At 49.1% G+C, this 8,257-nt stretch overlaps 1 protein-coding gene across 1 annotated transcript in view; it reads right to left on the bottom strand.

The window, feature by feature from the left end:
* Positions 1-7,504: 7,504 nt before the first annotated feature.
* LOC104281255 (pterin-4-alpha-carbinolamine dehydratase 2) overlaps positions 7,505-8,257 on the bottom strand; it is a 19,983-nt gene continuing 19,230 nt past the window's right edge. The window contains exon 4 of the mRNA XM_009879176.1: positions 7,505-7,549. The gene's annotated coding sequence lies outside the window, so the exon portion shown is untranslated. The remainder of the gene's footprint in view (positions 7,550-8,257) is intronic.

Raw genomic sequence — 8,257 nt, 5'->3', positions numbered from 1 at the left:
ATAAGGACATTTGTTTCTCCACTGAAAGCGGTTCATCCACATCTTGCCCTGTTAACATCTGACACTGCTGTCTGCCCACAGGTGACCACAGGTTGCTATGGCATGTCTTGGCTGTCCAAGTTCTTCCTCTGTTTTTTCAGGATCTCCTGTTTCTTGGCCTACACCACAAACACTTGTGGTGCTCTGCAGTCCTGTCGGTACTTCTGAGTCAAGCCCTGCCCATGCCAAACCACAGGGATGCGAGTAAGTCCCCGAGGAGCTCCCAGAGCTGATGGGTCAAGGAGACTTGGGCTTCAAAAAACCCTCGGTCCAGCCCCATGCAGCAGTGAGAGGTGCGAAGCGAGACCACCTTGGGGCCGGTCATCGGTAGCTGCAGGAGAGGACATGCCTCTTGCAGAGGATTTGCCATATTTCCCCAGCACACCCAGCCCCTGGGTCCAGGCTGGGATTCGCTGCAGAAGGGCCAGAGGCAGCTGCAGGACCATGAGAGCAGCCCCGGGTTAAACAGGGGCAGAAAAGGGATGTGGCTGAGAGGACCCCGGTGTGGAGAGCTCGTGGCCTGGGTTTTGGTAATCACGCGCGCAATCAGCGCACCGAAAAAGACGAAATTGCCCAGCAAGGTGAACACAGCGATGAGCACGTGACGGCTTGTAAACCCATAAAGATCCATCTCGCGCTGTAAGTCTGTCCAGTCACTGACCTGCAAGTGCAGTTAAGCAGCTCAGAGCTGGTTCCGAACCGCAGCGTCACTCACAAGCCATAGGAAATCTTCCTCTTCTTGTTACTTGCTTTTTAAAAAACTAAGCACCGTTCCTCAGAAGTTTAAGTCGGCTCGTGCAGAGCTCTTTCTTTGCCATCAGCTTCAGCGCTTTCCCCCTCTGAATTTGCAATCCTGCCTGCTCCAGGTGATCCTCCCACCACGCTACACCTAGGGCAGGAGACAACCCTCACGACGGCGTTGCCTGAACCAGCTCAAAAAGCCCAGCCTAGACCAGCTCGAAATCCACCGAGCTCGGTGCAAATCCCTGCAGGAACTGGCGGAGGGTTTTCCAGCCTCCCTGCACACGTAAGTCTCCCTGGGACTAGAACAAAAGCTGTTCAACCTCCAAAAAAACCAGGGGACATTTTTGCCAAGTTAGGTCATGGCGTTGGGAGGGTTTGGGCTGGTCATAAAGCAAAGCAGCCGCCCAGAGCTGGGGATGACAGGAGGGTCATAAAACCCTCCCAGCAGCTCCAGGCTGGTCCTGAGTAGGTCCATCACCTCATTTTCTATTGCCAAATCTTCTCCAGCTGCTTCAGGAACTGCTGTGGAGCCCTATGACCTTTTATTAAGAGGGAATTGTGGTTCACAGCCTGCACATTAATCCCAAATATATTTTTTTAGAAGAAGAAAGGTCCATTTTCTTTCTTTTTTTCTTTTTCTTTTTCTTTTTCTTTTTCTTTTTCTTTTTCTTTTTCTTTTTCTTTTTCTTTTTCTTTTTCTTTTTCTTTTTCTTTTTCTTTTTCTTTTTCTTTTTCTTTTTCTTTTTCTTTTTCTTTTTCTTTTTCTTTTTCTTTTTCTTTTTCTTTTTCTTTTTCTTTTTCTTTTTCTTTTTCTTTTTCTTTTTCTTTTTCTTTTTCTTTTTCTTTTTCTTTTTCTTTTTCTTTTTCTTTTTCTTTTTCTTTTTCTTTTTCTTTTTCTTTTTCTTTTTCTTTTTCTTTTTCTTTTTCTTTTTCTTTTTCTTTTTCTTTTTCTTTTTCTTTTTCTTTTTCTTTTTCTTTTTCTTTTTCTTTTTCTTTTTCTTCTTTTTTTCCTAACAGAACAACCTGGCATTCTAAAAGCTTGTTTTGAAATCGAAATAAGGTTGAATGGGGCCTACGCTAAAGCAGGGATCGCAGCTAACAGAACGTCTCTGTATGGAATACAACAAGGAAATTATTTCCTCAAGGTGGAAATTTATTGCTCCAAGGTGGAAGGCAGAGTGTTTTAAAGACGTTTTTAATTAATAAAGGGAAACATGCCAAGAATGCGTTGCATGTTTGAGCTCTCTGCATTAAATACTGCTAACCTGTTGAGGGCTAATTTAGGCTTCAATTAATAAATAACAATACACAGAGAGGTATAAACAGCCTCCTGCACCTTCAGCAAAAATGCTTTTAGCCTGCCCTATCCCATTTTAAAACAAATTTTAGGCAAAGAGGTGTTGTCTCTTGGGATGCCAAGGGGCTCAGGGCACTTGTCCCTTCAGGTCAGGAGGTAAAGGCAAGCACCAAACGTCCCTGGAGCTGGAAATCAGTGGCACGGCAGCGCTCTGCAGGGTATTTATAGCATCCCTGGAACAGGAAAGCACTGGGAGAGCCTCAAGAATTTTCCTCTTTGCTGTTTTTTCCCCCTAGTAACACCATTCTAGGCATTCTCAGCCAGGATGCAATTTCCCAGTGGCCCCAGTCCCTCAGGTGTTAAGTCCCATCGACTTCCACCCAAACCTGGTGGTGCCTGGCTCAGATTTTCAAAGGCATTTAAGCTCTTAAACTCGCAGATTTGTGCCGAGTGATTTTTTCTTTTTTTCTCAAAGCACCTCAACACTTTAAGCGTCTCTGGGGGGAACGGTGCCAAATCTCATCCTACAGGTTTTCTTCCTTGTGGTCCCCAGGCGAGGCATCTCCTGGCAGTGAGTTCCACAAGCGCAGGAGGCTCAAACCAACAAAACACACACTTGCCCTGATTTAAAGGTCTCCTCATTTTGCTGTGCATCAATTTGCTCTTTTATAATCGGCCAGATCAAACTGGAGCATCCGACAGCTCCCCCCCATGCCTAAACCACTCATTATTTCACGGGCTTCGACGTGTCCTCCCTTCTCCCAGCGACACAGAATAATTAACATATAAAAGTCTGGTGATAAGTAAGTTTACAATCCAAGCTAGAGGAACGATGGCTCAGAAGTGAACATTATAAGAGCCCTGTGCCCATAAACATCCCACTTCTGGTGGGCTACTCAGCCAATTAATTACACACAGAAATGCTGGCTGTGCATTCATTGCCCACGTAAGTTCCTTGCTGAAAAACAAACCTCCAGGGTCGTCAGGAGAAAACTAAGTAGGAGATGGAGAGAGAAATACACACAGACCAAGCACAGGACGTGACCTTTGTTTTATAGGGGTTGTTTTATGTTTACTCTGCTGTAGTAAAAAAGAGAAAATCTCTCCTTTCCTTGAGGGAAGGAGAAACAAAGAAAAAAAATGGCCAAGCTTCTTAAAAAATCAGGAATGATTAGTTTTTGTCTTTGCTCATCAAGTGTCACAAGACTTGCTTGGGCTGGGCAGCCCCTGGCACAGGGGATTGCAAAACCTCTCCCCGCTCCTGGGCTTGGGGTCCCCCCTCTCTGCCGTGACGGAGCTGGAAAGCCGTGCTTCACCCTCATCCTGCTGCTCTGCTGGGTGAGCTGGAGAACACAGCAAGGCTGGAGACCTTCGGTTGTCCCCTCCAGGTGTGGGTTGTGGGCAAGGTGTGGGGGAGGAAGGAAGAGGAGGAGGATGGTGGCACCCACGATGGTGTGGCCGCTCTGGCAGGCGGCGATGGGACCCACGTACAGCTTCAGTCAAAGCTCGGTGGCGTAAAAAGCGATGCAGAAAGCATCTGTGGCCTGGAAACAAGAGGACGTGTGCTCAGGCAGCTGCCTGGGGCTGCCAGACCCCACACTTTTCGTATTTAATATCCCTGACCATGTCCCTCTGCCCACGAGGACCATTTCAAATGTGAACCGAGTTGCCATCACACGCCACTGGCCAGTGCCGCAGGGTCCCGGCCGCATCCCAACACATGATGTAGCCCGGCTTCCCCGCACGGAGCCCGGTTCTGCCGCCAGAGCTCTCGGAAACCTCTGGCGCTCCTCACTGGGTTTCTTGACATTAGCCAGGCCTGGCTATATATTACTGGGATATATAATTGAGGCCCAGAGGTTTGCCTACAGTAGCGGGCTCGTGTGAGACGAGGAAATCAAGGAGTGTGACCAAGAGGGATTTTTCAGTGTGAAAATTGAGCATTAAAAAGGCGCTTAAACTAGTTGGGTAAAAATGCAAGGAGGAAAAGGTCTGCCATGGAAAGGACTGCAAAATTGCGTTTAAGGAACAATAGTTATTGGGTAAGTGAAGGGATGTGAAGCTGAAATGCATTCCATCCGTGGGGCAGGCAGGGGCACAGGGCAGGACAGCAGGCTGGGAGCCACCCTGAGCCGTGGGGCTGGATCCCCGTCCCTCTACCTGTCCCCTCCCGGCCGTGGCACGTGGGAGGATTTCACCGCACCTCACCTGGAGAAATGCCCCCAGCCCAACTGGCTGCTGGCTTCCACAGCCCCGGAGACGGGGCTGATGAGAGGACGCCGATCGTGAGCACCATCCACAAGGCAGCCGGGTGCTCCGTGGCTTCCCCGAGTGTTGCTCGGTGCAGGTGGGACAATAAAACTTGCCATCGTGTCACCCTGGTACTGGTGCCTAACAGCAAAAAAATGCTGAGCGCTCCTATGATGAGCTGCGCATTTATGCTTTAGGGGGGGTCATCCTCATGCGTGCACCCACCACCGGTCTGGAAATGGTGCAGGAGCAGAAGAGAAGAGATCTCTGCTCCTTCTGGGGACCTTTCCCGGGGCTGCAGCATCCCCGCAGCCTGCACAGCCTGGCCTGGCTCTAACCAGAGGACCGCTGGCAGCTGTGCCTGGTCTCTCTCCAAAGTTCATTTGCAAACGAATTGTCAGTTGCTCACCAAAGGGTCCAACTCAGCTACAGTTCTTCAGCACAAGCAGCGCTTACGTAAACACAGCCTTTGATGTCAGCAGGGTAACTCACATCCACGTTTGCTTCTTGCCTTGGTTCTTCAGCAGAAAGAGCGTTAACAATTGCCAATTTATTGCAATTAGTCAGCGTCTCTGTGCTTGCTAGTTTGGACGCTCTGTGAGCACTTGTTCCAGGACACACACATGTTTGGCCAATCCCGAGGTGCAGCTTTGAGTAAGGCACATATATTTGTTTCTTGGAGCAAACAATTGTGAAAAAATGAAACTAGCTCATGCAGAAGTGCTCATTAGCTTCAGTTAATTGGCAATCCTGTCGTTAACCTGAGGCTGAGAAAGGCCAGAGGAGATGCACAGACCTATAAGAAGCTGCTGAAAGTGCAGTCTGCAGGCTTTCAAAATTGTTTTGTGTGACGAGGGAGAGGCAGAGTGGGGCTGAGGACCCGGCAGGCTGTGAGGCTGGGTGTGAAGGCAGAGCCGGAGCAGGGATCGGGACAGATCCAGCGGTTGTGCTTGCCGCCGAAAACCAGGGGTGCTGCAAGCACCTCTGACCCAGGGCAAAGCCATCGGGAGAACATAAACCAACCGAAAACTCCAGCCCAGTGGGATCTGCCCCGCGGTTTGGCTCTGCCGAACTCCCCAAAGCTCCAGGTGGGGAGGTGAAATGATAAGACACGATCTCATGAGAGAGGTTAATTAACAGATAACTTCAACTTCTTCAGCCACTCCATCACCACGCCTTGGCCACCAGTCTGGGGAGCTGGGAGGAGGAAGGGCAGAAGGAATTTTGATGTGATTGGACTGAGCTGTAACTAACAAATTGAGATAAACTTTTGTTTTCTAGCACATTTCTGCAGAGCTGCCTGTGGGACCCCATCCCCAGAGCATATCTGCTGCCGACGCTGCCCCTTTCAATACGATTTTTGCGCTTTACTGGACCTGAGTCCCCTCTTTGGGGAAAGGAAAGGATTATTCGCTGGCCCCATTTCAGAGCCCGTCCTGTGAAGGACTGATCTCCAGCCCGAGCAGCGATCCCAGCCCCGCAGCATGCCACAGGCATCCTTCCTACTCTGCTCTCTCAGCCTCGAGTTTCTGCTTTTTAATTTCCTGCAGCCACAGAGCACCACTGGAGGGTCTCCCAGGGCCTGGGTTGGTGGGGGGGACACGTTGAGTTAAATTAGTGTTGATGCAAGGAAGTTACCTGCAAGAAGGCGGCTGTTTCATGACCAATTATCCAAATACTTTGAGCCATAATCAGCCTTAAAGCAAAAAAACCCCAACTTACGTAAAAGCTCCGGATATTTAACCTGGTGGCTTCTGAACCTCATAGCAGAGAAACAAAGAAATTAATTTGCAGAGGCAGCACCGTCCCATATTGGGGTGTGACCTTGCAAACAAAACGGGAAACAGGCACCAAGATGACCCCAAGGAGAAGCCAGCACAGCCTCGGGAGCCGTATTTTGGGCAGTTCCTCGAGCTGTATCATGACAGAGCAGCTCAGCTCCAGCAATGCCATCGCCTGGAAAAGACCCAAACCCTGCACTCCGGCTGCTTTTGTTCAGAGGGAGCAGGCGATGCTCTTCACAAGAGAAGGGGCCTTAGGCTGACTTTCCTGGCCCAAATCCAGCCCCCATCGCGAAATCCTTGCTGTGTAATTTTGCTGTCAAGTCCCAGCTCGGTCACAGAGATTGTGCATCCCCTCCTCACAGCCCTCGGCATCCTGCGCTCACCCCCCGGCATGCAGGAGGAGAAGAGCTGGGGAGATGTGGATTTAGGAAGAGATGTGAAGGGTCACAGGGCTCCCCTGCCCAGCTCTGCGGAGAGCATCGAGCTGGGGATGTCATGGAGATGGGGCAGGAGGTGGAATTCCACGGGGGTTCAGGGCAGATCGGGGATGCATTTCAGAAACGTCGGGAAACCTGTCTGAAAAAAAGCCAAACCGTACGACAACTTCGAAATAAAAGGCGCTCTGGTAGTGAACCCACTTGCTGGTGCGTGCGAAGCGGAGCCCAGGAGCGTGGCACAACTTTCCAACCCACGCACGGAGCGGTGTCAGCAGAGCCAGGATTTCATCTGGGAGGCCGCTCTCTGAAGTCAGCACTAACTGGAAAAGAAAGCACAAGCCCTTTATTCATGATTTTTATTTTACTATTCTTAGTGCTGCACAGCAACGCTGACAAAAGGCACTCACGGGGCTGTGGGATGCCCCAGACGTTAACAAGAAATTATGGCTAAACAAGCCCTGACCTAGAAACTATGAGCATTTCAAAGCCGTCCTCAGCTTTTCTTGACCATTTTTGCCTCTTTGCTGGTCAGGGATCCTCAAGCCACAAGGACTGCACAGCTCTACACTGTAGCTGGACAGTGCAGCTCTAGAGCTAAATTAGTTGGTGGGGATTTTTTTTCCTCAGAGTATGTAAATAAATACCAATATTCTAAACCAAAGACCTCCCAGTAACTAAATACTATTTATCTTAAATTTATCTTAAAACTAAACAGCTTTGTCACATATGTACAATAACAAAGAAACAAATTACAAAGGAGGAATTTGATTTTATTGGTTCTATTCGAAGCGCACGCGTTACGTATCAGCTTCTAACACCCGAGTGTTCACAGTTCATTAGAGATGTTGTCAAAACTTTGGGCGAAGCTCGTTTCACTTCCCCACCAGTAACAGGACACACCAGAGCCTCGTTGTTTGTTTTAGTTTTATTCGTTCCTCACAACAGCGACCCTGTTCAAACCATATCGGGGAAATCCGCCGCTCTGCTGGGGAAACACACTTGTAAGCGAAGAACATTTGAGCACGTAGCTTGAATTTGGGTCTTTTTAGGTATTAACTCGACATCCCAAGCTGACAGTAAACCCCAACATCTTACATCTCATTTCCTGTGACCAATTAGCACATGACAGTGCACTCGCAAAGGATTAACAAAAAATACCTTTCTTATTTTACCGACGTGAATGCTTGCGCGGCGGCCAGTGGCATTTCACATCCCAAAATACCCGAGAGACCACACACCTCGCGTACACACCCAGATATAGATTTTGGCACCCGTGCCTCTCGCTTCTCGGTAGCTGTGCCGCCGGTGTCATTCGAGCAATGCGCTCCGGCATTTCGGAGGTGTCAATCTCCCAGGAGCCCCGCACCCGGAGCTGCTGGCAGGGCATGATGATGCACGTTGGGGACACTCAGCGAGGAGCAAGAGGCCCTTCTGCAAGCCTTAAGCAGGTTGAAATCTCCCTGCCGGCAGTGGAAACCTGTCTCGGTGAGGATCATAGGATAAAAACATAAAACCAAAGGCTTTGAAACCACGGAAGAAATCATTTTAGACCTTGTCAGCGCGATGTGCGGCTCTTGGAGCAATGTTTGCAATGAGTAATTGTTAAAAAAAAAAAAAAAAAAAAGGGGGGCACACAAGTAAAAAGCAAACTTTATAACTGCATTCTAGTAGAATAATGCCCAATCAAGTTGATTGGACTTCATGCA

The sequence above is a fragment of the Apaloderma vittatum genome, unplaced genomic scaffold (genome assembly GCF_000703405.1).
Source record: "Apaloderma vittatum isolate BGI_N311 unplaced genomic scaffold, ASM70340v1 scaffold24311, whole genome shotgun sequence".
Taxonomy (NCBI): Eukaryota; Metazoa; Chordata; class Aves; order Trogoniformes; family Trogonidae; genus Apaloderma; species Apaloderma vittatum.
The sequence above is the reverse complement of the archived record's forward strand: the minus strand, read 5'-3'. Positions and strand labels throughout refer to the sequence as shown.